Below are 27,928 nucleotides of genomic sequence, written 5' to 3' on the forward strand. Positions count from 1 at the left end.
CTCCGTCTCGTGAAATCACTCTTTGATAAATACCCGATATGGCACCCATGCTCTTGGTTACGCAGCAAGTCATAGAGAGCTATTCAATATTACATAAAGCCATAACAGCCTGCGGGACCATCACGTGGTTTTTAAAAAATTGGGGTGTTTTTTTTTTTTAATCCAAACATTCCTTGGGTTAATCAAAATATTGAGAAGATAAAAACACTGATGTACTTCAGCTGTCATCGCTCGGCCTGAGCTCTCCTTCTGCCACCATTGCTGTGATCCTGGAGGCCGGTGGCTGCGCCCGCGGGCAGGCATGCCAGCAGCAGCAAGCACAAAACGGGACGGTTACGGAGGCAGGCTTGGGGAGACAGGCAGTGAAGAGGCAGGAGAACTGTCCTCCAGGTTTGCCAAAGTCTGACCCTACCTAGTGGCTGTCAGTGGATCCCGGCTGTTGAAGAGAAGTGGAAACTTGGCACGTGAGTTCTGTATTTCAGAGCTTAATAATACAAATCGACAGCCAAAGCGAGACTGAAGGCTCGTAATGCAAAACAGTCCAAGTGACAGCCTGGTGAAAAACACACACATGGATCTGCCGCCAAGCTCTGGGTAATGTAAGTTCTCCTTCGCCTTATGAAAGAGACTGAACCAAAAGACATCTTTAATCCAGATGAGATGGGCCCATACTGGTGCACATTTCCTTGTGGGACATTAAGTTTTCTGCATTAAGCTGTTGTGCAAAGACAGTGAGGGACAGAGCAATGCTACTATTAGCAGCGAGCAGATGGCAGCGAGCAACCAAAGCCTCTTTCCACTTGAAAAAGTCAGTGTAAAAGCAGCGCTTGGGTATGGCGATACTGCCTGCGTGGCTGCGCTGGGGGCGACCGGAGAGTGTGCGCATGCGTGCGCTGTAGATGGCAATTCAAATTCACACTGTTAAATCAGCAGATGACTTCATCAATGAATCCAGACGGCTGAATCACAACCTATAGGAGAGATGGACTTAAAAGCAAAGGTAAAAGCTCTCTTTTTCCAGCTGGATGAACGCTTGCTCCAGCAGCTACCATCTAGTCCCTGGAAAATGAAGCTGTGGTTCATCTGAGGGGGATGCTGCTCCCGGGATGTGGTTATGCGCAGCAGCAGTGAGGTAAATCAGCAGGTGGGTCCGATGGTGCTGGGGTAAGGGAGGTGTGTTCCTTTGATATCTCCTTCCCTGTGAAGGTTCACAGCTCATACCTCGCCCCTCTACCCCCAGCTTTTACCTTCCATTTCTCTTCTCTCTGATGATAAATGCAGACTCAGCTCCTGTGCACTCTTAGCCCCTCACCAGTGCCAGGGGAAACACCCTGAGCCCAAGCTCTTCAAAAGTGGGTTAAATTCACGCATTTTATGCAGCATTTGTGATATGACAAGCACACTACGCTGTCAGGTAGTGTAGCTCAGCTAATGTCTGAGGAGTCAGTAAGCCAAAGTAGATCATTGTCTGATGTCCTGCCTCTCTTGAGCCCCGCAGAGCCTGCGTTCCTCGTTGCACAGCTTCAAAGGGGGGGTCACGGCTGTCCATGTCGCAGCCTCCATCACGTGGTGAGGACTCTCCTACGCTTGGTGTGATGAGTCCTGAAAAACAAAGCGTTACCTGACTGAGACACAGCACTTTGCAGGGTCTGTGTGGTGCTAGTGACTGAAATGCGTAGTGCATCAATTGTACCGGCACAAATGTGGAAAATCCTCATTTTGGATGAGTGCCACCAGGTGACATCCTTCAAGACCAGCGTGAGAATTGCTGGAGAGGGAAAGGGGGAGAAAAAAACACAGTATGATATACTACAACACAACATAATTCACTTTACATGCTTTATCTCAGAAGTGAGGAGGATGTAGAGGGGGTAGCAATAGATTAACTGAGGTGAGTGCCATGGCTCACTTGGGTCCTGCATCCTCACTGTCCCAGTGGTTAAAAGATACCGGTGCTTACCTGCTTGTCCACTTTACCCCTTTGTTGTCAACCCTGGTATTGCTCCAGGACTGTGGAGGCATCCTGTCTGTAACACTGATAGCTTTTCAGAGGAGCGTGGCTGGTAGAGCCCCATCCGCGCTCCTCAGCTCGCTCCTGCCTGCGCCCACTCCCAGGATGCCGTTATTTTATCTTTAAGCCTGGGGGTTGCTTTAAAATTATCTGGGATGAAAACCTGGCTCCACTGAAGTCATTGGCAAAACTCCCATTGACTTCAGAGGAGCCAGGATTTCACCCTAAGACGCTTTGTAGATTATTGGTGAATGGAAAGCATACGTCTGGCTTCTTGAGGGTTATTATTGTTGGTGGTGACCTCTGCTCTGGTGAGCATTGAGCAAGGCTGGGTTGAGACAGATGGCTAAAGCTTTCTCTGCCTCTTCCCCCGCTTCCTCACAGGGGCTTTGCTTTACGGCTCATCATCTTGGATGCTGCTTATCAAGGAATACCTTCCCGTCGCCTGCCGGTGGAATTTAATGCCTGTTTGCCCACATTCCCCTTCCCCCAACGCCAGCAGATCAGCAGATAGGAGACAGAATGGCTGATTAGCTTCTAGCTCCAACCTCTTAGCTATAAGCTGCAAATACACACACAAGGCTCTTCTCTAAAAAAAAAAAAAAAAAAAGAAAGAAAGAAAGACAGACAGACAGAAAGACAGACCGTCCCTGCAGGCAACCTAAGTCTTTCTGTGATGCATGGTTCCTTTATCTCAATAAATTACAACTTGAATAGTATCCACCGTCTTCTTGAAAGACCTTATTAGCTTAGAGTTCTCCATTTTCCTGCTTCTCCTAGACCGGTGCTTTCCTTCCCATCTACATATTTTGCCACCAGCTGGGCCTAATGGCTGGCTCAAGATTTCTGAATTCGGCAGCACCTTGTGTGACAGACTGGAAATTCAGTGGCCACTTTATTGAAACTTGAAGCAAAAGCGGAAATGTATAATGAGTAGTCTGAATTATGGAATATGGAAATGGAGAAAACAGTCCAGCCCAAGTTCCTGCCTGGTTTTGTTGTTTTTTTTTTTTTTTAATACCGAATTCTGTTTATTTTACACTCCACCACATTTTCACTTTTCAATATGCTGCACGTTTTTGTACTGATGATGTGCAACCACACTGTAGCAATTGCCAAAACGTGGCAGTACAGAACTGTGGGAATCGGCACGCCAGGCAACATTTTTCAAAAGTGTCCAAAGAACTTAAATTCTGCTGACTTCCATAAGAGCTTCCCACAAGGCAATTTTTGCCTCTTTAGAGAACTATAGTGAAACCAGCAACCCCCTTTCCTCTGAACACAGATTTATCATTGCAGAAGTGCCCGGGTTGGTTTAGCTGAGACGAGTGCTACCAATGGAGTAAAGGCTCAGACACCTGATTGAGTTACCTTGGTTCAGTTAGTCACAGCCCATCAGCTGAGGCGAGCTCTTTCTTGGTGGTTTTTCTGGCTGCACTGCCAGCCGTGTGGCAGAACTGGCCCCTTGGCCTGGAGCAGGGACGCAGCCCCTTATTTTGGCAGCACTGAGCCATTAAATTGGCTCAGCCAAATTTATCATTAAATTTAAATTATGACATAGAATAATGAATAATGTGGCAGCTCACCCTATGCATACCTACGCAGGCCATCTGCAGGTGCATGGCAGCTGGTACTGCAGAGAAGAGTTGTACGTGAAGACATCTGGTGGGAGCTAAAAGCAGAGTGAGGAGATCATCCTGGCTCAGCTGATGGGTGAAAAAGTTGTAAATCACCTTAAGGGGTTGTGTGATTGAGGCTTGAGTTGGCTTATCCTTTCTGGCAAGTCTTGTCCTATGTTCAGCAGTGTAGCAGATGAGCAGCCTTTCTGATAGTTAAAAAAAAAAAAGAAATAGAGATAAAAAGAGCAATTCACACCTTCCACACCTACAGTTTTCAACCCTTCACTTCCCCAGGGAAAATATCACATTACTGGCTTGCAATTGGCTCTTTTTCAAGAGTACTTTTGTGACTCTGGAGATCAGGAACTTAATTAAAAAAAAAAAAAAGAAAAAAAGGATCAGAAAGCCAGCTGAGTGGCTGAAGAACAGCTCTGCAGCAGGGAAGGGAAAGGAAAGGAGGACTTCTGAGATGAAGGACTGACTGTCTCCTAAAAAGAGTTTAGCTGTCTCCATTGCAGGGAGGCTTTCACTCCCACAGGGAAGGTAAAGAAAATAAAGCTCATTTCTTGATGGCTTGAGGTGATAAGTGTCACCTAGCTTCACTAAGGTGATTCAATACAGCTGGAGCACAGCCTGTTCAAGGCAACTCAGACTCCTGCTAGTGTGTTGCTGCACTGGCACAGGTAAGGGTCTCCCTAGTCTAGTTATGCCTCCTGGTTAGGGGCTTCAGGTGGTTTATTTTATTGCTCTTACTGAATCAGTTCCTCTATTTGATAGCCGATGCTCTGGATTTCCCAATATCTTTGTGCAGCGCTTTGTCAAGTCAAAGTAATGCCACATCGATGAAACAATTTGGTTTTGAAACCTGCATACTCTAATGCCTGTAATACTAGAGTGTTACACTGAGGTTTCTGAGCTCAGTTTTGAGCCAGTGCTTTAGGAGCTAAATAGTATCAGTGATAAATATCCTCTTCTTTTCCATAACGGAATCTCCAGCGAATGTTTCCAGATAAATACTCCACATCATGTATCGAAGCAAGTGGAAAAATGCCACAGTCCTGTCATTACAGAGAGACTTTGTTCAACAAAGGCGGCAGGAACATGGAGAGCAAGGGCAGGATTTTTTCCCTGCCATTCACCTTTTCCTCTGAGGCCCATTGGTACCCCAAATCTGAGCCTGACGACAAATGCTGTATTCCCCGCAGAGATGTCTGAATGATCTGCAACAGTCTTTTAAAACATATACTTTTGCTGAGATGCAGGAAAAAAGCTCTTACGGGCAGTAAATCTCCCTTCTGTAGGGATTGTGACAACGTGCTCAGTGAATGCGTATCTGTTACACAGCCACTTGGCGTGCTGTAAGGAAACAGCGGGAATAGGCTCACAATTATTACTGCAGGTGAAGAAATCATTTAAACTAGCACGTATGTCCCTTCTCTTAATGTTTTTTTATTAAGTTGCTGAGGTCTCAAATTCATTTGTGCTGGACTAAGGATGGGCAATTGCTTTAGATGTTCCTTCCACCAGCATTGAAGTGCAGGCTGGTTTTTGTGTCCTCCCTTAGCGCAGCTTTTATCATAGCGGTGCCCGTGTTTGTGATACCCTTGCACCTACAATGATAATCATAGTAGCCTATAGTGACAGAGTCCCTGGGGGAATGTCCCAGGCAGTAGCGGACAAGAATAATTTGAAATGTGCCTTTAAAGGAGGATGATATTATGCCAAATAAAGTAATGGAGAAAGAAAACAGAGAATCTGGGCCCTCTCATCTAAAGTATTTAATTCTAAGAAAAACATTCTCTGCTACCCAACTTCAAGCATACTGCCTGGCAAACAAATGTGCACAGCACTGGTGCTCTCAAGCTCAGTCTGGATAGCAACAGTTTCACCTGCTGTCCATGGTGGCATGGTATGAGACTCACATCTTGGTGGATCTGGATGAGATGGTGAGAATGCAGAACTAAGCTGGAGAAAGGGGCTCTGAGAGCCTTTGCAGCAGACCTGATGCCTGGTGCATGCCAGTTGCTCTGGTCTGCTGGAGGCAGAGGGCTGGAGGCTGTCCTTTACATGACTACAGTGGGTTTACAGCAGTGCTCAGCCCTTGCCAAGAGAGGGAAGGAGGGAGAACGGTTTGAATGCGCAACACTCTAGTACATGTGACTGAGAAAATCACTAAAGATCAAAGTACGCGTTTATTCAAGGCAGCTGACCTGTCTGTAGGAGATTTTTGCTCCTCTAGTACCCTGAAGACAACAGCAAATGTGAAACAAAATGGCACAGAAAGAGCAATACCTGGAGCTCCACCTTGCTGCCCTGGGACAGTTATTTGCTGCTAATCACCAAGTGAGATTTTTCTTCTCTGTTTATCAGTAAGATGCCAGTGCGGTGAGAGTAGTCTTCAGGAGGTGGCGCAACCCCACGCAAATCCTCATGGGAGGCTTTAGACAAGGTACAAAAAAGGGGCAAGCACCACTGAGTAACACCACAGCCCCATCTGATCAAGCTCAGTCTTTATCTTTCCATTGCGCTGGCTATAAACATTCATTTTCTGCAGTTCTATCACATAACAGTTTATACATTTCCAGTGCATTTTCTTATACATAATGTCATTCTCTTAAAACGCGGGATGTGAGGGCTTATTGTTGCTACTGAAGCTGCTGGTGGTATTTTTTTTTCTAGATAGTCCACCAGCCTGACCAAACGGCAGGGCATTTGGGCCAGCCTCTTGGAGTTTTTAGTTCCAGAGTTGCCTCTTCACGAGGTTAAAAACTCTGAGGCTGTTTCTAGCGCTAGATCCACAAAGCAGGTGGTTGATAAGATTATTGGCTCAAGAAAATAGAAAATTTGTGGCTGGGCCCACTATAAAAGGAAATTCTTTTCAATGATTTACAAATAAATGAACTTCAGTGCAGGCAGGATCAGACCCTTGTGTATGAAGAGTCTTTTTACTGTATATGGAGACAGTGGAGAGATGTTTTTTAAACAAGAAACAACTTGAAACAGAATGAGAGATGGAGAGAGAGAGGGGGGAAAAAAAGCTAATTAACCCTTTTTTGACTTCTGGTACTTAACCTCAAGTAGCTTTTTAGTAGATCCCTGGGGAAGTTCGTTGGTAAAATACTACAATTTACAAGTGGGTTTAACTACATGATGTCGCTTTTCAACCACAGCCGGACAGGAAAAGATCCAATTGACACCTGCTTCAGACAACAAATGGGACACAAAAGATGAAACTCATTTCAAAGGGTCTATTTGTTTGTCTCTTGTCATGGATTAAACCAGGAGGCCACTATTTCAGGATGGATTCTGCTCCCATTCCAGTCAATGGAAAAAAAAAAAAAAAAAAAGTCTATTTGTGTGAATAATGCAGAACCAGCCCTTGGTGAGTTGGTTGTTCCTGAAGTTTTACTGACAATTCTGTAGTATTTGAGGATATAGTACTTCTGAAATGCTCGATTTGCAAGCCAAATGTTTGAAATATGAATATTCACACTTGCAGAACTCTAAACAGACCGATGAAAGTTTACTGAAAAACAATTGGGAATACAAGAATTTTTTTTTAAGAATGCAAAGTACCACAGTGCTTTTTAAAAATAGGTTTTCATTTATTTGATTCAAATCTAACTCAATTTAGAAAATTCTTCCTGTCTAAAGCAATTTCTCTGTGTATGTGTAAGAACAGAGAAAAATTTGCTGAAATTATGCTTTTCAGAAATTCAGACCAAACGAAAAAAATTACTACCTCATTGCCAGTAGTTTCATTAAAGGCCATAACGAGATGCTGAAGCGAACACTCCAAATCATCGATATACTTAAACAACCCCCCCCCCAACGCAAACTGTTGCGGGGCTCCCCTAAACATGTGCATGCCTAATAAACTCTTTGCACTTTCTTTTGGGCCCAGCAGTCCTGCTCCCTGGGTGCGGGTGAGGTCGTGAGCAACTCGGCTGCAACCCAGCTCTGCCTGCCCAAAGGAAAAAAAAAAAAAAAGCCTGACATGAACATTTTGGCAGCTCTTTGTTTCAAAGAGAACAGAACTTTGTCTACTGCTTGCTGTCCTTTGATTTTTCATGGATGCGGTGGTGGATGGGGTTTCCAAATCCCTGTCCCTGCCAAACTGCAAGCCAGATTTTGTCCTCAGATACCTGCCTCTAATCCCCTGGAGTTGCACTGATTTTGGTCCACACATAAGCTTTTGCCTGTGTATTTAATCACTGGGGGGTTGTGGTAGTTAGAGCCTGGACTGTTATCTGCTGTTACAATCACTTTTTTTTTTTTTTCTTAAAGCCTTCAAACTTCAAGCTACGTGAGTATATTAAATTAGAGGGCTATGTTTTAAACTTGCATTTCTAACCTTGATGTACATAAAGGAAATAATGAAACAAAGTCAAAGAGGCTCCAAAGCAGAAGACAAACCCCCGTTCCTGCAGATTTTAACTCCCAGCTCCTTAGCTCTGAGCACTCGGAGCCGGCAGTGCTGTGAGCCTGCCTTGAAGAGGTTTAAACCTCCGTTGGAGAGTCGTGCCCACGGTGGCGTTTGCTGCTGCAGAGGACCCGTACTTTGGAGGCCACTACCGTCAGATGAGGCTGCAGAAACTAGACTGCGTAGACAAGTTATGAGCGGCCAAACCCCACAATATAGTGTGTGTAACAGAGCACCAGTTCCAATGCACGCATGCAAAGAAGGCGATGGCGCACAGGGGAGTGCTAACTCTGAATTTCCTGCCTTTTGTAAGGAGTACCGCGCCCCTTCCAACAATGTTCAGATTCTATTAACAAATAATTTTGTGTTAAGTGCGAGATTTTTGCATGCATTTACTGAAATGCTTTAAATCTGATTTCTGTCCTTTTAACTCCTGATGGTTCCTTGAGGCTAAAGGACACAGGAGTTTTGTGTCAGTTTAACTCTTCTAATTTGAAACTGGGATGCTTAAACACTGTGGTGCAACTGCCCCCTCTCTGCAGGTAGAGACGATGCAAACATAAAGTGTTTCAATCTGCAGGAATAAGCTATACCAATGTAAAGCATCTTTTGCTCTTAATCTTACCTTCATTAGGGCTTTCACTAAGTTAACAGTTTCAATTAAACAAAAATAAATCATACCCCCTAACTGAAATAGATAGAAAAATCTATGTGTAGAATGGATATGGGATATAAAAGGTCTGGAAGGCTTGGCCGTTCCTGGCTAATAGCACAGTTTGAGGTATTAGATCTTCAATAGATCAATTTGGTGTGTGTGGAACTAAAAGCTGCTGATTGTTGGTGAATTAAGATGACAAAAATGTTAGCAATATAAGGGTGCTGAGCCTGAACATTCCCCCCCCCCCCCTTCCCCCAGAATCCCAAACTTATGTGATTGCCTGATAAACTAATTTAAACCGGACAGCATTTAGCATCTTGAGGGAAAAATGAATGTGTAAATATTTAAATGGCTCTCTTTTGTCTCCTTGTGATCATCAAGGCTGCAATATCTTTTCAAATGAGTTAAGTATGGCAGCTTTAATTCTGTCTCTAGAAAACACATGGCAATCCTCTTGGAAGCAGCTAGACTACAAACAGTTCTGGTTCATGTAGTGCAGTGGTTATATCTATAATGGCATCTACTTATTGTAGACATCAGTACCAAGTAAAATAGTTGATATGATCGTTAAAGAAATAGAGGACTTGCAAGCATAACATGAAAAGAGATATGATACCTCTCCAGTCCACTAGCATTCTTTGACTGTTTCAGCAAAATAACAGACAAAGCTTACTTGGCCTTGCAGAAACTCTCTCACTACTGGAGATTAACAAATGAACTGAACAATCATGGTTGAAAGGGCAAAATTCTACCACTGACTGAAAATGATTTAATAAAAAAAAAATAGTAATAAAATAATAGAATAATACACAGATGTACACACACATATAAAAACTGGGAAGTGACGTGCTAAATTTGGCAGACAACACAAAATGGATAAAGCTAAGCAAAGCTGAAGGAAAATGGGAACAAACTCCATTCCAAATAGACAACGCAACAAGGAAGAAAGAGTAGAAAAATGCAGGAGAAATGATGTTGCAAAAATGCTCCCATGCATTGCTTGATGCTAAGGGAACCCTACTAACCTAGGTGCCCATGTGGACAATTGACAGTTGCTAGGGGGAGAAGTGCTCAGAAAAAAAAGCTGTGAAGTATGGGGAGAAAATAATGCTGAAAATATTCTGTTGCTGTCATTTCAGTTAGTGTTTTAAGTGATAACTCTATATCAAAACTAGAAACCGGTAGATGAAAATTTCCATGACAACCACAGCAAAGGGAACTTTCCCATGTAAGAAGGGACCTAGAAGGACCAAAAGGAAGGAAGGGAGCAGACATACCAGTGGACAGAATAATTTCTAGTTAAAATAGCAACTGGTTTAGACAAAGGGAAATGACCTCTTCCGTACTATTGGACAGAGAGAATGCAGCATCATTAAATGGCATGACTTCTGAAAGCAAAAGGAATTTGCTTTTTAATACATAATGCCTAACACTGTAGAAATGAGTAGTGGGTTTCAGACAGAAAAGTGTTGAAACCAGAAGAACAAAGAATTTCTCCACAAATTTAAGCATTTTTGTGAGACCAAAATCTCTTACACAGATAAACATTAGCAAAATCAGTGGTCTTCCATCTAGTTTTTAATGCAGACTGCTGCGTTTTTTTCAGTAGACGTACGGATCTCTGCACAGTTCCTGAGCCTCTGACAATACATTTGCTTTTCTTAGCTGCCTATTGCTGCCCCACAGGCTGAAAATCTCCTTTCTAAAGGATTTCAACCCTTGGAGCTCAGGACACTGTCATCTCAAGACCAATTAAAAAAAAACAACTAGTGATGGGAATGGAAAGATTCTCCATTGGACTTAATTATCTAGGGCAAGGAGAAAACATCCCTTTCATCCAGGGATTGCATAATTGTCTATTACGGGCTACAGTCTTGGCTTTAAAATGAGTGACAAAACTCATACTGAATTAAATGGAAGAAGGAGTTGACCCATGAGAGTTCAGACATTTTGAAGCATCTTATTTGCCGATCACTGACAAAAAGAACCTGGGAAAAATAGTTCAGTACTTAGACATTGCAAGTACATGGTCTGATAAACCTTTCTCTCTGAAAAAAAAACCCAAACCAAACCAAATCAAACAAGAAACCTCGGCTGATTCTGCCCGTCTCCACAGTGTACATCTGCATTTATGAGACAAAGTAAGTTTTCCTGTTGCCCAAGTGGAAGTCCAGGCCATACAGAGAAAATAAATTTTGTGTGCAGTTTGGGGGTTTCCTTAGGCTCGTGTGTGTGTGTATATATATATTATTAAATAGGAGTATAGGAAATCCAGAAATAATCAGCACTGAAAAGACTGGTCAAGGCTATTGTTACAAGGAAACCAGGCTGAGAGACAAGTTATAGTCTGTGTTAGGCTGACAAACTGGATTTTAAATTAAGTTTTAGCTGGAATGAGTTTCTAAAGTTATTTTTAGCCTCAACCATGTGAGAAGCACATGGCTCCATAAATACATTCCCCTGAAGAATAAGTTAATGGGGATAGGGTGTGTGGAAGGAAACAACCTAAACAATTCATTTAAAGTTAATAACTGAATTAAGAATTTTATAGCTTTGTTTTTAAAACATTTGGCATTAAAGTGTGATTCACTTTTGCAATAACATGCATGCATATACCAAGAGTGCATGGGATGGTTCAAATGGGCCCCTGTTGGCCTACAGCATCCCTGGGTCTTCCCTGGAGCTGAGAGAGAGGGGAATTATTCACGAGAGCATTTTGGTGCAGCTGTAGTAGGTTCCGGCTCTGAAATGCCCCACAAAGGAAACTGCTTTCTCCTCAGCTCATCCAGAGGGGGCTTTGGGAGAGTCAGCCCACACAAAATCCTGTGGGAATCATTTTGGAAGACTGTGCATAAGAAAGAAAAGAACAGTCATGTAATAATGCTCCTATACTTTCACCAAATATAAGGGGGAGGGACCCACTGAATGCACTAAACGTGTTTGGCCTTTCAGTGGAACAAGGACCTGAAAAAGGACTTGTGTGACAGAAATCTAGTCTGCTTTCCCAGCTACATCAGCAGATCTTACAAAAAGGCAATACTTTCTCTACAGACCTCCTCTGGGTAGAGAAAAAGGTGACAAAGGGCTCGAGCAATTAAACAATATCATTATGTCCTCAGTCTCCAAACATTTCAGTTAGGAAATGCTCCTGAGCTTTAGGGAGAAAAAAAAGAAGAAAAAGAAAAAAAGGGAAGGAAAAAAAAAAAAAAAAAGAGCTAGAAATGGGTCTTGTTTATTCTGGTTCATTCCCTGACCCAAGGGGTCACAGGCCTGTCACCTGGGTGCTGCAGCTCCCTAGGTCTGCAGGTTGATGAGCAAATTTACTCCTGGTAAGACAGTAGACACCCAGGACTTTGCTGCTTCTGCAAGACAGAGGCATTTTGGTCCTTTTGTTAAGTTGACATAGGCACCAACAAATTGCTGTTGTGATGGTGAATTTGGCTGCCAGTCTGGAGGGGACCATCTGAGTGGTCTCCAGGACCATCTGTGGCCAACAGGGCCATGGAGCAAGGACAGCTGGACCGCCGTGTTGATAAAGGGCCTGGAGGACTTAGCTGGCCCTTCCAGTCTGGGAGCGTTACAATTTATTTTTGTCGTCCTGGATGGGAAGTGTAAAAGGTTTTTCCCTCATTTTATATGACTGCTTTGTTACATTGGATTTCCTCTAGTAGGTGACCCACATAAAGGTTAAAATAAATGCAGTCACTATGAAATCCAGAAAAGGGACTTGATTAGCTGAAACGGCAATGAATTGTATTTTTTGGCATGCTGGAGTCTGGGTTTCACCTCCCCGCTGTATACGTCCATGTGTGTATCTCTGACTATGGACTTGATTTTCTTAAACTCTACAGAGAAGTTTATCTTCGGTTATTTCTACTGTGGACTACTGGCTTTGCCTCTTTTCAACCTACAGATCAAAGACGTTATGTAAAACCAGTGCAATTATGACTAAAATAAACACTTTAAACTCTGTTACTATGATTTCATCCAGATTTTTTTTCTAGGTTTGTATTAACACTCATGTGACTCAATCAGCATTGGTAGCAATAAAATACACATGATAATCCCCTGCTGATCCATCATTTGTACCCAGAAGACTTAAACGGTGCAGCTTGTATTTTATTTCCTTTTTCTAGCCTCTGTCAAAAGTACATGCCCTTATGAAACGTACATGTGATACTTAGAAATCAAAAGAACAGCTAATTAATTACATCCCACCTCCTCATATGGAAAATGGATCCAAACTAGCATCTAAAACACAATGTGTTTGCTTTAAATAGCCAAACGCGGAGGGACCAGAGAGATCTGTGGGGAATTTTTGGCACCATATGAAGATTCTTTCAGCCCTCGAATCCCCCACCCTTGAATTCTGTGGTGGGTTAGTAGGGAAAGGATATAAAATTGTGGAATTTTTTTAAAGGCTTTTCTCTTTGTTTTCTATTCTCCTTGGCTGCGCTCTTATATTTTAATACTGTATAATAGTAAGGAACAAGGAGGGTCATTCAAAAATATTTTTTAATCTTTATTAAAAACAGAACTGCCTTTTGCTGCCGCTGGACCACATTTACCTACAAAGTCCTAAAATGGCTGAAAATACTGCAACCATAGCTGCTACTTAGGGGTTTTGAGGGGTGCCCACACAAGTCTGACTGACTGCTGGCAGTGGAGTATACCAGTCTCTTGCTAAGTTTTTACATGGTGCTGACCACTTCAGTATCAAGGCATTTCCCAGGGGTCCAAAATTAGATACCAGCATTGCTTTTTTGCTTCTGAACAAAAAAGATGCTTTGCTTAGGCCTTTTTCCACTTAGCCCCCCTTTCATTAAGGCATATTTAACTTTAATTCACCACGATGGGACAGTAGGATGAATGTGAGGGTTTTGGTGAACGAAGAGGGGATTGCTCATGTATTAATAGATGTGAAGTGCCACAACAGCAAGCGATGGAGTGAATGCTTGGTCTCAGCTGTGATGTGATTTTAGTGTGATTTAGTTCTTTTCCTTCCAGGAGTACATGTACATTTGAGCTTTTTATATGGCCATATACATACTTGCACTTTCAGACTTAATTTTACTGTCTGCACTAGAAAAAGGAACTCTGAAGGAAGTTTCTGGAAGGAATAAGAAGGGTATAGGGAATATAAAGGTTTAATAATTCAGAAGTATTAAGGTTGGCCCAGCCTGTTCCAGTACGAGGGATGAAGTTCCTATATTTACTTTTCCTTCCTCCCACATGCTGTACAATCCCCAGCATCTATTGCCATTTGCACAAATCAGCAATAAAGTCTCAAATTACTGGAATGAATGGATTTCTTCCACCTGCGGGGATTTCTATTTATTGCCCAGTTTGTAAAGGATACCGTGTTCTCCCCCAGCTTCCCTGCCATGGGCAAGATCTCAAACTTCTATATAAAAGAAGTCAAACTCACTATTAATACTTATAGAGACTAATCAGATAATCCAAATGCCTTGCTTACACAGGCACAGCTACTGGGAATTGAGTTGCTGACATGATCTCATATACTATGTGGAATGCAACATGGAACTATTAGGAACACTGGTATCAATTAGCAGTCATACTTAAAACCAAGTAAATGAGAATTAAACAAACATAAATGTTAGAAACAGGTACTTTTAAAAGGAGGAGAATTTAAAGTTGTTTACACACAAAAAGAAGAGCAACATAAAAGAATGGCAATTTGGCTTGTATAATGCATGAAGACATCTGGGTTTCTCCATTATTATCTTTGATCTTGAAAAAAAAATCAGTCTCAGAAGATCAGAGAAAAAAAAATCATTAAAGGAGTAAAATGCCATGTTAAAGATCACATGAAACATTCTCATTAGAACCTACACATCCTACCTCACACTCTTCGATGTAGTTACAATGGAATTTTATTTTTTTTTCCTCATAAAGAACGGGGGAAAGACAACTTCAGTAAATCCTGTGTACCTACCAAAATAAATGGATCAACAGCATCTCATCCTGAATTATCTTGGTAAAAACATCCAGCAGAAATTACAGCAACATCACAGATATGCAGACCAAGTATCTTAGACCAGTCAGAGTATCTATTATTGCTTGTTTTTATCTTTCTCTAAAGGGAAGCTATGTTTGACCTCTAAGGAAGGTCAACAACTTAATTATTGTACTCAAGACAAAGCTACTCTGTGCACAGGAAATGAAAGCTAAAGAGAAGCACTTTGAAAAGAAAGACGTTTTACTCTCTTAAATAAATGAGACCTGCAAAATTCAATATTGTTTTCACCCTGACTGAGTCTTCTGGCTGGATGCTAAGTGATGTTCATTGGGTAAAGACAGGAAATCCAGGAGCCTTCCTGCCTTTGCAACACAAGTGTTGTAGCAGGGCAAAGCAGCTTGGAAGACAGTAAAAGAAAAAAGTCTGTACGGGGAGGTCTCTCACAGCCATAATTTGTTGGAAAGACAAATTCACTTGCTTGAGAAAACCAGCACCTTGAGACATTTTGATTAAAAAACCCCAGTCACTTCTTACGCTAGGACACTGGTTAAAAGAGGATAGCTCAGATCTTCTAGAAAGTTGCAATTAGAGGAACAAGGAAGAGACAAGAGTATTTAGGCTCTGTGGCGTGCCACCGTCTAAGAGAACATCTAACGTTATAGTTCGTCCAAAAAGTCCAAAACAGAAAAAAGAAAAAAGCTGCTTTGCCAGCTTTTACCTCAGTTTCTACTTCACTGCCATCCATAGGAGCTATGAGAGGTTTGATTAATTTTTGAGATCCTTTCACTAAAAATGCTGTGCTGCTATTTGGGTTTGAGCTAACTGGTGCTAATCAGGCCAGCAGGAAGGACAGCCTCACAGAAAGCAAGGAAGGGTACAGCAGGAATGTGGAACATTTCAGTTACAGAGGGAATCCAGCTTTACAAAAAAGTACAGAAAAGGGATGCTATTCACTGGTGTTGGAAAGGCATGAAACTATAACTGGAGTGGTCTGGCAAAGGGTGTAAATCGCCAGCCACAGGCCTTTTCCAGAGAGGAAAAAATGCCATTTCCAGTGAATAACGCAAAGACTGCAGCCCTGCTCTCAGGGAGGGAGTGACCACTTTACCATCAATCAGATGAATGTCCAGATTACATAAGCTTGGAGCTTTCCTAGTCAGATGAACGTGGACAAGTGTGCGTGCGTGTGCTACTTCTTTCTAGAGCTTAACAATGCATTTTTCCAATATTTGTACCAAAGTTTGTGCCCACAGGTCACAAGTTAGCACCTCCATACAGGCTCCCTACCTGTGGTATATCTCCAACTATGAGGCTGGCTGATGCTCATTCTTGGCAGTTTACCTGCTCAGTGATGACTCAATGGGATGATGTTTTCCAAGAGCACCGCAGTGATTTACAGCTCACATTGTATTTTCAGAAGTCAGATAGAACTCAGGACCACCTATTAAAAAAATGCAAATGGTAAATCAATATGGTAGGGGACCTGTGGAAAAATCAATAGCAATCGTGCAATGAGAAGCTATCTTAATCCCTACTCACAAGGAAAATTATTTTGCACAGATAACCTTAATCCTGACATTTCTTACCATCTGAATACCTGAAAAATTGTTTCTTACGTAAAACGAAGAACAATCTGAGCTGCTCAATCTTGAAGCGTTTATGAGGTCTAAGAATGCAGAGTGGTATTTCCAATCCAACATCACCATTTATCCAACGGATCTTTAGCAATGTTTTGAACTCTCTGATTTCCACAGAGCCTTATTTCTTCACTTACAATTGGCAGAGCTGCCCTAAAACTAGATGCCTTGTCAGGTAATTGGTATGATAACTGGCAATGTTCGCAGCTGGGGAATATTCACTGCAGCTGATAAGGCATTTCAGAAGGACAACCAACTAAGTTTCAAGTTCAAAATCAGGGACTTTCTGCCTTTTTCCAGCTATTGGGAATATGGGGAGAAATTATCCCAAGCAGGCAAACTTTCACTGAAGCCTGCACAGTGGCTGAGAACTTAAAGGTCTGGCTAACGAGAATGACCGATTATGTAGGTTTAACACAAACAGATTTTAGAATGGTTGGGATTGGATTTAATCTGTCCACGTGTATGCACTGACAAAGCCCACAGCCTGTATCTGGGCCAAGGCTTTCACAGTCACTGCTTCCAGGATGTAAACTGTCATCTGTAGTCTTTGTTCTCAAATGTATGACCTTGCATTTTGCTGTTTTAAAACACATGTTCAGAGGAGTCTAGTTTACTGAGCGTTGGAGTCTGTCTTGCAGACTTGACCCGTCTTGTTTATTTACCACTATGGCGTATCTGCAACTTTTCCAGCAGCTAATTTATTTATTTTTTTCTTTCAAATCCTTGATAACAATAATGAATAGCCTGGGTGCAAGAACAAATCACTGCAGAACCTTTATAAAAACACCCTTCTGTTCTGATATATCACTTTACTCATTTAATATGTGCTACATTTTGGGTAGTAACATTTTATAACTATTTTGTACACTCATTTTTATTATCAAAACTATACTGACTGGGATAATTTATGTCGCCATCGCTTTAAACTAGATGTTGACTATTTGCACATATGATTTTCTTGCAGTTGTTTCAGAACTGACATCAGGTTAACTGTCCTATATTTACCTGGGGAGGCTGGGAGAAGGGCATCACCTCCCTCATCCTTCTGAAATAATTAAACATTTGTTCACTTCTAGGTCTCTCGACTTTCCCTAGTACCTTATGAAGTAAGGGGGTCCACAAGAGATGTTGATATAAAATATAGGCTGCTCTAAGTAAAAGAAAAATCTTGGCCTTGAGGCTTGGAAACAGCTTTGTAACTTTGGTTTCAACCAGATCAGTGTAGAAATGGATAGGATTTGTTTCTGTGGATTAGTAACCTGTCCTGGTTTTGATTCTGATGTATTCAGCTCCCTTAGAACTACATTCAGTTTCTGCAATTTACACCCATCTAAACTCTCCAATGTCAAATTATTGAGTTGCGCTTGCTCCGGCAGCAGCATGATGTGGCATTACCAAGCACTGCCTGGTTTCCACCTGTTACAGTAAATTTCCTGCGTTCACACTAAACTGTATCCCAGTTTGCAAATATCAGCACCACTGGCCTGACTTGCAGGATTTTATTAGACCTCCTGAAGTAGTTAGTTTTACCCGGTTCCGAGTTTCCTTAGGAAAGCTTTGCTCCAGCTTCAACCATTTTTAAGGGTAACAAGGCATCACCACACCTGTTAAAAATGGAGACAACTATTCATCCTTCAGGAGAACATCACTGCAAGGAGACATCACTAGGAGACTCCCTTTGACAGCAGACATGTTTTTCTAATTTTTTTCTCAATCTAATTTTAAAGGCTCAGAGATGGTCTTTGGCTTTTCCCTCGCACAGTAAATGAATTGTCTCCTCCTTCACACTTCTGTATTTTAAGGCTGTGCATGCACAGAGCCATTTTAATGGGACAGTAGAGTTGCACTGAAGACACAGAGTGCTCTCTGAAGGCCTGGCAGATAAACAGATGGCAAAGAAAGGGAGTTCTTAGGCACCAAGGAGCAGTACTCAGTAGATACAGCTCTGAGGAACAGCATGAAGTATGCCCTGAAATACATGCAGCTACGTCCAGTTGACATTTCTCCTATATACACTGGAGAGAAATTTATTCTACTGAAAATTCTGCCTGTCTTTGACACTAAAACCATCTGAAATCAGATCCTTAACTCTGGAGGAAAAAGGGTACTTAAACATTGATATCGAATTAGGAGAAATCCAGTAAATGAGTCCTCTTTGGTTAATGATCTGTCTTAAGAGACTTCCCATAGGTTTCCAGAAAATATACAGCAGATTCAGCTGCTTACCCTCATTCTTGTGGGGAAAAAAGAAAAAAAAAAAAAAAAAAAGAAGAAAAAAAAAAGACATAGCTAAAGATCCCTCTTTTTTGTTAGGGTACATCACATCTGTTTGCTTAGGACATTATTTTCCTTTCATCAAGAAGTATGGTTTTCACAGATACACTGTTTACATGGGCACAGGGCCAATCTCTGTGCATTTTCTTCCACCCCCTACTCACAACAGAAAGAAAAGAAAATTGTCTAATAACAGAATAGCTTTTACCACTACCTTTAGGACTGATCCAATATCAGCATTTCTCTTTCAAGAATAACTCCTACTCTGAACACCACAGAGGTAGAACTGGTCTTTATTCTTCATTAAACACCCAGAGGGCCAGATACCCTGCTGGAGCACATTAGGGTAGAAATTTCAGATAGAAAGAACTCATTCCACACTAAGGTTTCTTTCAGTTCTTGTGGACTCTGAAGGTTGGTTTCCCCAGGTGAAGCCTCAAATGCACCTGCAGAGACAGATTCCTAAGCCTGAGAGGCACTACCAGCTCCACATCCTTAATTTTCACACCTGTTTCTTTAAACATTTATTCAGGAGGTCAAAGTCTTAAACTATTTGATGCCTTTTTGTAAATCAAGAGCACTCCTGTTCGGTGACTATTCCATGGCAAAAAATTGACCAAAAGGTTTGGTCAACAAGAGTATGTGAGGAGTCCGAGTGGTTTAAAGAGTCCAACTGTAGACTTTGCACCTTACGGTTTGCTACAAATAAATTTATGCCCTATAATGTTCCTTCTACTCCTTATAGGGTGTTTCAGGACACGTCCTGTATCAACTTAAGCTTTTTTCATTGATATTCCTCATATTTGTAATGGAAAAATTGCACTGAACAGGGACAGAATAGTTCAAGCAGACCCTTCTGGTTCTTGACATTTCTGCAAAGACTTCACCTAACAAAAATTTGGGAGCCCTAGCTGTGATACACAGCAAGCGCAATCCACCAGTGGTCAAGCAGAGATACCCAGCCTCTCTTTCCAAAACAATAGCAGCAGAGTCCCAACCGTGCTTTCCCTCAGGTGTGTCATTCAGATCAGGAGTAGGAACCACCTGTGATAACTGCCTGGTTCAGCTAATTTTACTGTAATCACATCCCACACCTTCTCTGACCTAACTGGGTGCAAGCTGTCAGCAAAAATGTGCTGGCTCCCTCTTGCAGTATTAATTCTGCAGCCTTACAGATATTAATTCAAAAAAATGGAAACCTGTTAAAAAGAACATGTCTTTTGTCTCCATTAATAACAAAGGGTGGGACTGAATGTTATCTTGCATTTGTTGCCAGAAGAGTTTCCTTCTAAAGTATGAAAAGCTACTGCAAATCAATGTGTTTAATTGATACAGCACTGAAACTAGAGAACTTTAAAAGCCTTTGCTGTGCTGCTGCTCATGTGGAGAAAGTAGCTAACTCTGTACACACACATGGGCAAATGCATCAATTTCTGTCTGTAGTTTGTGTCTTCGGCTGCAGCAAACAAGCACTGCAATTTATACCAGACACTGGAGAATATGAATATTTTCTTTACTACTCAGCTCCAGGAAAGGATAATTACCATAAGCAAAACCAGATGAAAATCTGAGAATATTTTATGATCCACTTTCATTAAAAAAAATTATCTCTATTAGCCTTAGAACAATAGGGCCAAATTCACACTTGGGGTAACATCACTGACATCAGTAGAATACTACAATTAATTTGGCCCATGGGATCTACTTGAAAATATAACATACTGTCACAAGGATGACAGCCAAATTCTGTGGAGAAAATCTTTCTATACCAACTAATTTGGCTTTAAAAGGACAGCACAGCTGTACAAGCAGTAATCCAATGGGCTGGCTCTTCAAGTGCAACTCTGCTTGCATCTGTACAATAAAGTTCAGTTAAAACTACCTGAGAATCTGGCCAAGAGCCTTTTCCAGGCCTAATGGGAGATCACAGTATAAATAGTATTCAGCACCAGAATGATGCTTTTGTGACATTCAGAAAAACAAAGAGAAAGATACTGGGAGGTAGAATTTAAGAGTACCCAGGTAGCCAAAGATCTAAATGAAATGCTGATATCCCTTGCTAATCCTTTCTTATCCTGTCTCCTCTCTCCCCCACCAAGTAGGCTCCTGAACCATATTAAGCTGCAGGGAGAATCAACAAGAAAAGCAGAAGGCTCTTTTGCTGCTTCTGTCGTCATTTATTTATTTTTAAACAGAAAATTCTTGTCTGTTTCAGTGATGATGTTTTAATGAATCCATCAATCACTGCAAACTCCAAGCTAGAATCCTACATAAAAGAGACCTATTTGTAATATGTGACCTAAGCCCATACCTAACAAAATTAGTTCTCAGGGAGACAATGCAGGTCTTTCATTGCTGTCTCCATGGAATAGTAGAAGATTAAGCTGGACAGGGCCTCGTGGGTCCTCAAATCCAATCCCCTACACCTAGCATCACTTTAGCCCTGTGTTGTTCCCTTGAGTGCTTTATCTAATCCTTTGCTGACTGATTGTGACCCACCTTAAAACTTCTTTTCCATGGGCAAGTTTTCATTGTGTGTTGCCCAAGCAAGCTCTTCATCACCCTTGTACGTCTTCAGTTCCCCTATGTCAATGATTTTTAGGGTGTTTGGGTCCATGCTATCTCCTCTTCCCTTAATTATTTTAAGTCTTTCCAACAATTGCTCTGTACATCTCAGTGCTGCAGGCTCTGTTTCAAGGGGAGCCCAGCCAATGCTGCATCACACCTCTGCCACCATGTTGGCCTCCTCAAGGCACATTCATAGCCAAATCTTTGACTTCTTTTGCCACTGCCATATGCAGTAAATTCCTCAACTTCACTACATCATGACTCAATTCTTTGCTTCCCTTTCTATGACTAACAGACCCATTACCATTTGCTTTCATTACTTTGCACCATTTCTCTCAGGTTGACATTTCACAGTTCTCACTTTATGCCTCTGCTTTCTTACCACAGCATTGCTTTTCTTTGCCACTTGTCCTGTACCTGCCGAATCTGACCTTACTTCTTATTACCCACATTGAGATTACTTAACCAGTTGTGTTGAGAGCATTTTCCCTACCAACTCCTCTTGTCCAGGACTCCGCCCAGTGACACTACTGAGATGCAAATCCCTAAGATGATTTTTAAAATCAGATTTGACTTAGAGAAGATCCTGACTCCAAAGTCAAAACTTCTGAGCTCTCTACTCTTCACAGACTGTTATTTGGGCTGCTGGCGATTTAAACTTATGTAGATAACTTAAATGCATTCAATGTCCTGCATCAATGGATGAATATCTCCTCTGGCTTCAGAAGTATCAAAGAAAGCAGTTGCTGCTCCCTCATGGTCATCAGCATCATCCCTGTTCTGTAAGTTACCATTGCCTAAACTTTGCTTCTATTTGTGATCTTCTACCTACTATTTATGATCTTCTATCTACTGTCTGTCTCTTAAGCAAAGCAAACCAAAGTAATGAAGACTTACTACTGAAACCGCTTAAATCAAACCATGTCTGCAGCCTCATGTGATGACTCTACAAGACTCAGATCGGGAAATCGTTACAAACAGCAGTTTCTAAAGCAATTGGGCAATCCTGAACTCAAAGATTTCTCTTCATCCTCTTCCACTTTCTTTTTTACCACTTGGTAAAGTGTTTTCACTGACCACATCTCCCATCAGTACTGTCTGACATGACTATGAAGCGGTTTTAAAACTTAGGTGGCCCCTTGATTTTCAAAGAACAGAAAGAGACCAGAACACTTATATTTGTATACAATGCAGAAATCAAAGCTTAGATGTTATCACACAGCTGACCTTCTGTGTTCACCATGGATGGCAACACACAGTAAATCTGCAATTATAAAGTGAATGGCAATTTCAAAACCTTTAGAAAAAAATATCTTCTTATATTTGGACCAGCACAGAAGGAACACTTTGCTGTCAGTGTGCCTTTATTCTTTTGAGGTCTGTTGTCCCTTACTATGTTCACTACCAAGATATTTCTTTTCCCATCTGTTAAAGTCCAGAAGGAAAATCAGACAGGGCTTTTGTGCCCCTTTCTCCCTATTTTACACTTGAAAGCTGGCTTTACTCACTGTTGCTGATTTTTGTGCTGGAAGGCTAGTATCACAAGTGGCCAAATGGAGACCACCCTCAGAGAAGAATCTGCTTTAGCTGTTTGCCTCTCAGTGATCAAACATGCCCAAATTTCCTTCACACAGCTAGTTCTGAGGAAATATATCACTTTTTATTACCTTATCAATTTCCATTGGGACTGGAAGAGTTCTGTGGAAAAACTACAAGAGCACCTGTATCTTAAAGCATTGTTCTCTCTCTGTTGGGAGTTGTTCTTGACCTGTTTCCGCAGTATCACTTGTTCTGAACAGAAGACAATCCTTGTTTCTGCCAGCTTTCCTTATTTTCTTTGCCACTGGTTCATATCTAACGTTCCTAGTTATGTAAGAACAAGGCACCTCTCTGCTTTTTGGCTCCACATTGTTCCTCCCTTGTTCTAAATAATCAAGAGACCTGCCTGCTGTCATGGACACCCATGTCATACTGGTGTGGTGGGATCTCCTCTTCTCCCCTTCTTGTCTGAAAACCAGTCTGTCTTTTCTTTTCCCCCTCATTCTCCCCTGTGGAGTCTCAATCCTGGCTGTCTCCGCTGTCTTGTCATTTTGTCTTTGGGGGGTAGTTTCCCTTCTTTTCTTCTTTGCCTCTGAATTGTTTTCCTTCTCCAGTTGAACAAATTTGTTGCTCAGCTTCATCTCTCCTGCACTATCTAATTTCATTGTCTCTCTTGCCCTTGGGTAGGGCTGTCCCACGGATATCCCTTCCCACCTTTCTGTTCTCTAGACCTTCTTCAGGTGTTGTGTTCAAGTGTTGCTTCTGCTGTCTCCTCAGGATATTCCTCAATCACATCTTTGAATTCCTGTCTGAATTTGAGTTACCTCCACTTGCCTCTTTAGCGCTTGCATTGTTTCCTCCATGACTGTGATCAAATTACGTTTTATATTTAAGTACCTTCCATCATGTGCCACACTGCGCTGATGTGCAACTGGGAGCTTCTGCAACCATCCATCATCTTTGTGAACCCTGTACTCTTTTGTCCATTTCAAATTATTCTTCAAAAGAGCCTAACAGAGTTAGGTACCAAAATTCCACTGCTACTTACTAGGTGCTAGGTGCATTGGTTTATAATACATGTTAAAGAAACAAGAGGCTATCACAAACTATTAAGCAATAAAAATCCCTGCAACATGATCTGTTGCGGTTGGACATTTTATTGAAATCCTGGATAGTCATTTGCAAAAAAGCTGACGTGCAGGGTTTGGATTTAATCTCCACATTTCCACTCAAACTGTGGCATTGTTTGAACACAACAGCTTTGGGATCCTGGCAAAAGAGTAAAACTGTCCAAGCTGTTCCACTCTGGTTTGAATTATCTCTCTTTTTATTTATTTATTTTTAGCTTTGAAGTCTGTGTACTTTAAAAATCAATGAACATCATATTAGCAAGCAGACACTAATTACATTTTAACAAACTGGAAAGGCTTGGCTACAAATCTTTGAAAAGATAAATTCACATTTTAAAAGGCTTCCTAATCCAACTGGCATCATTGTAGTAAGACACTGACAAAGCCTGCACAGAATGGAAATGTTAAAAGAATCTGTTTTCCAGAATTTTTTTTCTATTATTTATAATTAGTCTTCATCATTGTACTGTCTCATACACTAGGTCTGGTAAACAGAGCACTCGTGACTTTTACAGGATTAATGGAGAAGTTCTGAGATGTAGAAATTAAAAGATCACTTGGATAATAACAACACTTAGCTCTTTTGTAGGTCATCTTATCAGTTCAACTTAAAGTTTTACAAATAAATTGGGATCACTATCACAGTTTTACAGAGGAATAAAAATGAGGCAAGGAATGCTAAAGTGTCTCATCTGCAATTACTTAGCAGAGCAGAGACAGATCAGAACTGGATCTCTTGCATCCGGTTTAGAGCTCTAGTCCATAGATTAGAGTGGTTTGCTGAGCAGTTTTTAAAATATGGGTATTGGAGTGTGCAGTAGGAGTCTGAGATTTTCTGTCAGGATATTCTACACACTGGGAAATGCCTGAAGTGTAAATAGATGGTCCAGGAACTATGAAAAATAGCATGCCTCTTCTGACCACTGTGTCTGAGAGTAGCTGCATCCTTGGTGTTAGGGTTTTTTGAAGAGCAGCTCCCACATGAAAGTAGGATCCCCAGCAATGCGCAAAACAGTTTCTGTACAGTGCAGAGAGCCAAGTCATCACGAGGTTTGTGTGGTAACAACAAGGGGAGAGTAGGACACACACAGGATACTTGTGTCAGAGCAAGCTCCAGGAAACACACGGCGAAAGCTATGTTTTTGAAATGTCCTCACTGATTTCATCACTTCTGTGCTATTCCAGAACAGCTGCTGCAGAGGTCAACAGATGAGGAACCCTCTTCAGACAAGAGACTATCTGCAGCACACCAAAAGCCAGCTTGTGCCAAGAAACATTTACTCACTGCAGTGCCATGGACTGCCACAGACCATATGGGGTCATATTGGACCCCACCAGGCTTAGCTGTCCACTTTATGCTGTGCTTGGAACTGGTAAGACAGACCTGCTTCTTGCATTTCCGGGAGTGGAAATGGAGCTACTGAAGATAAGGGCAACAAACGTGATGGTACTTCATGTTGTGAGAGATTGATTCTATGCTCCAGAAACCAGAGGATACATATACCTTGGCCCATTCACAGGATAGCAGAGTCAGCTCATGTTCATAGCAAATTCTTTGAGACAATTTCAACGGGGGTGATAGAAAAGCAAGCTTCGCCCATCCCATCTGGCACCATTGCTCCATGTCACACATATCAAAATTTCTCTGTCTGTCACTGCAAGTGCTTGACTTACTCGTGAGAATCAATTTTCTAGACTTCCTACAGTGTCCTGCTTTCATGGCTACATCTTTTCGTTGAGCTGATTTGCCAGAAACTCATCTGCTGAAGTGACCTACAGGCCATGTCCTTCTGTATCTGCAAAGAAGAGGATAGACTGTCATGCCTGTCCTGGAACCACATCAATTACACCTGGCAGAGCAGCACAGGCAGTTGTCACCACACCACAGAAACTCCCAGCAGCGATACCCGATGAGGCCATCACAATCATCAGTGACACTGTGCACGGTTGTCACTAGAATGATCTCTGAACAATTTTCAGCATTGGCACTGTTCTCTGTAGATGGTGGTTCAAGCATTACTGCAAACCTGGTTAGCCCTGCAGCACAAGCTGTTGAATTCATGTACATTGATAAAAATTAATATTTGCTGTCCTTGGCACAGCATCTGGCAGAAGTGACTCTCCAAAAAGGATCTATGAAACATAAGGGAGTACCAAGTATCAGAGACATCTCCTATGGCACCCTATCTACCCTGCCTTCTCTTCACAAACATACTGGAGTAACCCACAGGGTGCAGTAATCTCTCTTTGCCTGCTTTGCAATCATTATTTTGATATTAAAGACCAAATTTTCCACCTAGCTGGTTAAAAAGAGTTAACAACTCCTGTAACCCTTGCACCAAAAAATTCTTTGCACACAACTGGATCTAGTCTAAGTCTCCAGGTCCACCACGCTTCTCCAGATCTTATGCCTCTACAGTACCCTTTTCATTTGATTAGCATGCGATGTAAGTGGATTTATCACCGCTCCCTTATGTCACCTGTTAGTGACATAGTACATATGTGGAAAGAAACACACTCACCTCTTAGGTAACTGCTGAGCAACCAGTCTGATTCAGAGCCCAGACTCCTGTTCTGGTGGTGCTGAATTTTTATTTTGTGCCTTCAGCTGGGTGGTGGTTTTGGGACCATCCTGACAGGACTGAAGCTCTGTCTCACTAATTGATAGAGTGAGATTCTCATTATCTTGTGGCTGGTCTGCAGTGAGCACAAACAACACTGGATGTGGGAATAAATGAGGGAAACACCTAGATACTTTTTATGAAGGCATCTGGAGGCTTGAATGTTCAGCTGACAATATTGGAATGATATCTGCCATTTCTCAGCTGGTGGTGTGTTTTCTTTAAAATTTGGTCCTGATCTGTGTTTTAATTTGAAGAACAATTAAACTTTATGCACAAATAATAAAAACCACATCCTATATTACAGAATATCTACTAGATTTCTGAGCAGGCTAGAAAGTATACAAACACCTTTAGCATAGATTGCTTTTCTCACATCATTATTTTGTTCCCTGTCTCAGCAGAAGAGGGAAATATGTGATGCACCTTCAACCAAACACATTTTGGAAAAAAAAAAAAAAAAAAAGGAAGAAAAAAAAATTGAAATCCTACCTTAAATAAATCCACTCCCATATCTTGGTCCCCTGTGAAGAGCAGCAGCTGTGAAATAGTCCAGAGACATCAACATTCAAATCCCTCTGAAATAAATGCAGGCAGCTCACCGTACACTGACAGGTTGCTTTCATGGTTGCACTAGTTTTTAAACCAACAGTATTGACTTCAAAGCAAGATTTAACATGATCTACACTTGCATGAGTGACAGATCAAGCCCATTCTTGGTTCAACAGCTTGGGCAGTTCGGACTCGGTTCAGCTTAGAAACTTAGCACCATCAGTAGGAAACTTTTATTTGAAAAGGAAAGATTAAAGCCTGCAGGAGCTGATGAGGATACCAGGAAGAGCAGGCAGAGTGAGGCAATGCCTAAAAAGCCAAGTGTTACACTTCAAGTCCTCTGCAGCTGCCAGCGTGCTTTTCCCTAGACCCAGAGGACAGAAACTAGCAGAACAGTGAGAACAATATAAAGAGGCAGGAGAAGTGGCTGGGGTAACCACCTTGACAAGTTAGATAAGCTCAGGAAATGAAGGCTTTCTAAAAGATGAGGTGGGGCAAACAATTCAGATACTCTGTCAAACAGTCAGGTCTTGAGTCTTCCCATAGCTTGAAGGTCAATCACGATTTTATGTAAGATAATAAGATGCTGGAATTGCAGCTTGCCAACAAAAAGTTGGTGCATTCATACTTACATTTCCACTGGATTAAAATATGACAACTTAAGCAATTTTTATTTATGGAAGGCAGCTCTTCTTCAAAACCTTCTAAAACAATTACAGAGAACTACATCTCCCGAGAACATGCATGCCTGAAGATGGAGTATATTCTAGGAAATATGTGATCCTTATGCTAGATGTGCTAATTCCCTAATAAGTACTCCATCAGTTTTTTTCTCAAGCTAGCTAAAATAGAGTCTCCAAGGACTGATCAACTCTAAATTTATTAAAATTGATGTAAGTCTGGAAAAACTCCA

General features: G+C 41.6%; 1 long non-coding RNA gene across 1 annotated transcript; it reads right to left on the reverse strand.

Moving 5' to 3' along the window:
• Positions 1 to 181: 181 nt before the first annotated feature.
• LOC142601174 (uncharacterized) lies at positions 182 to 27,544 on the reverse strand. Its single transcript, XR_012834808.1, has 4 exons — positions 26,956 to 27,544; positions 16,033 to 16,132; positions 3,609 to 3,836; positions 182 to 1,602 (listed from the first exon to the last, which is right to left on the reverse strand). It is a non-coding gene; the product is annotated as an uncharacterized LOC142601174 (long non-coding RNA).
• Positions 27,545 to 27,928: the final 384 nt, after the last annotated feature.

Source organism: Balearica regulorum, chromosome 3 (assembly GCF_011004875.1).
Source record: "Balearica regulorum gibbericeps isolate bBalReg1 chromosome 3, bBalReg1.pri, whole genome shotgun sequence".
In the NCBI taxonomy this organism is placed as follows: Eukaryota; Metazoa; Chordata; class Aves; order Gruiformes; family Gruidae; genus Balearica; species Balearica regulorum.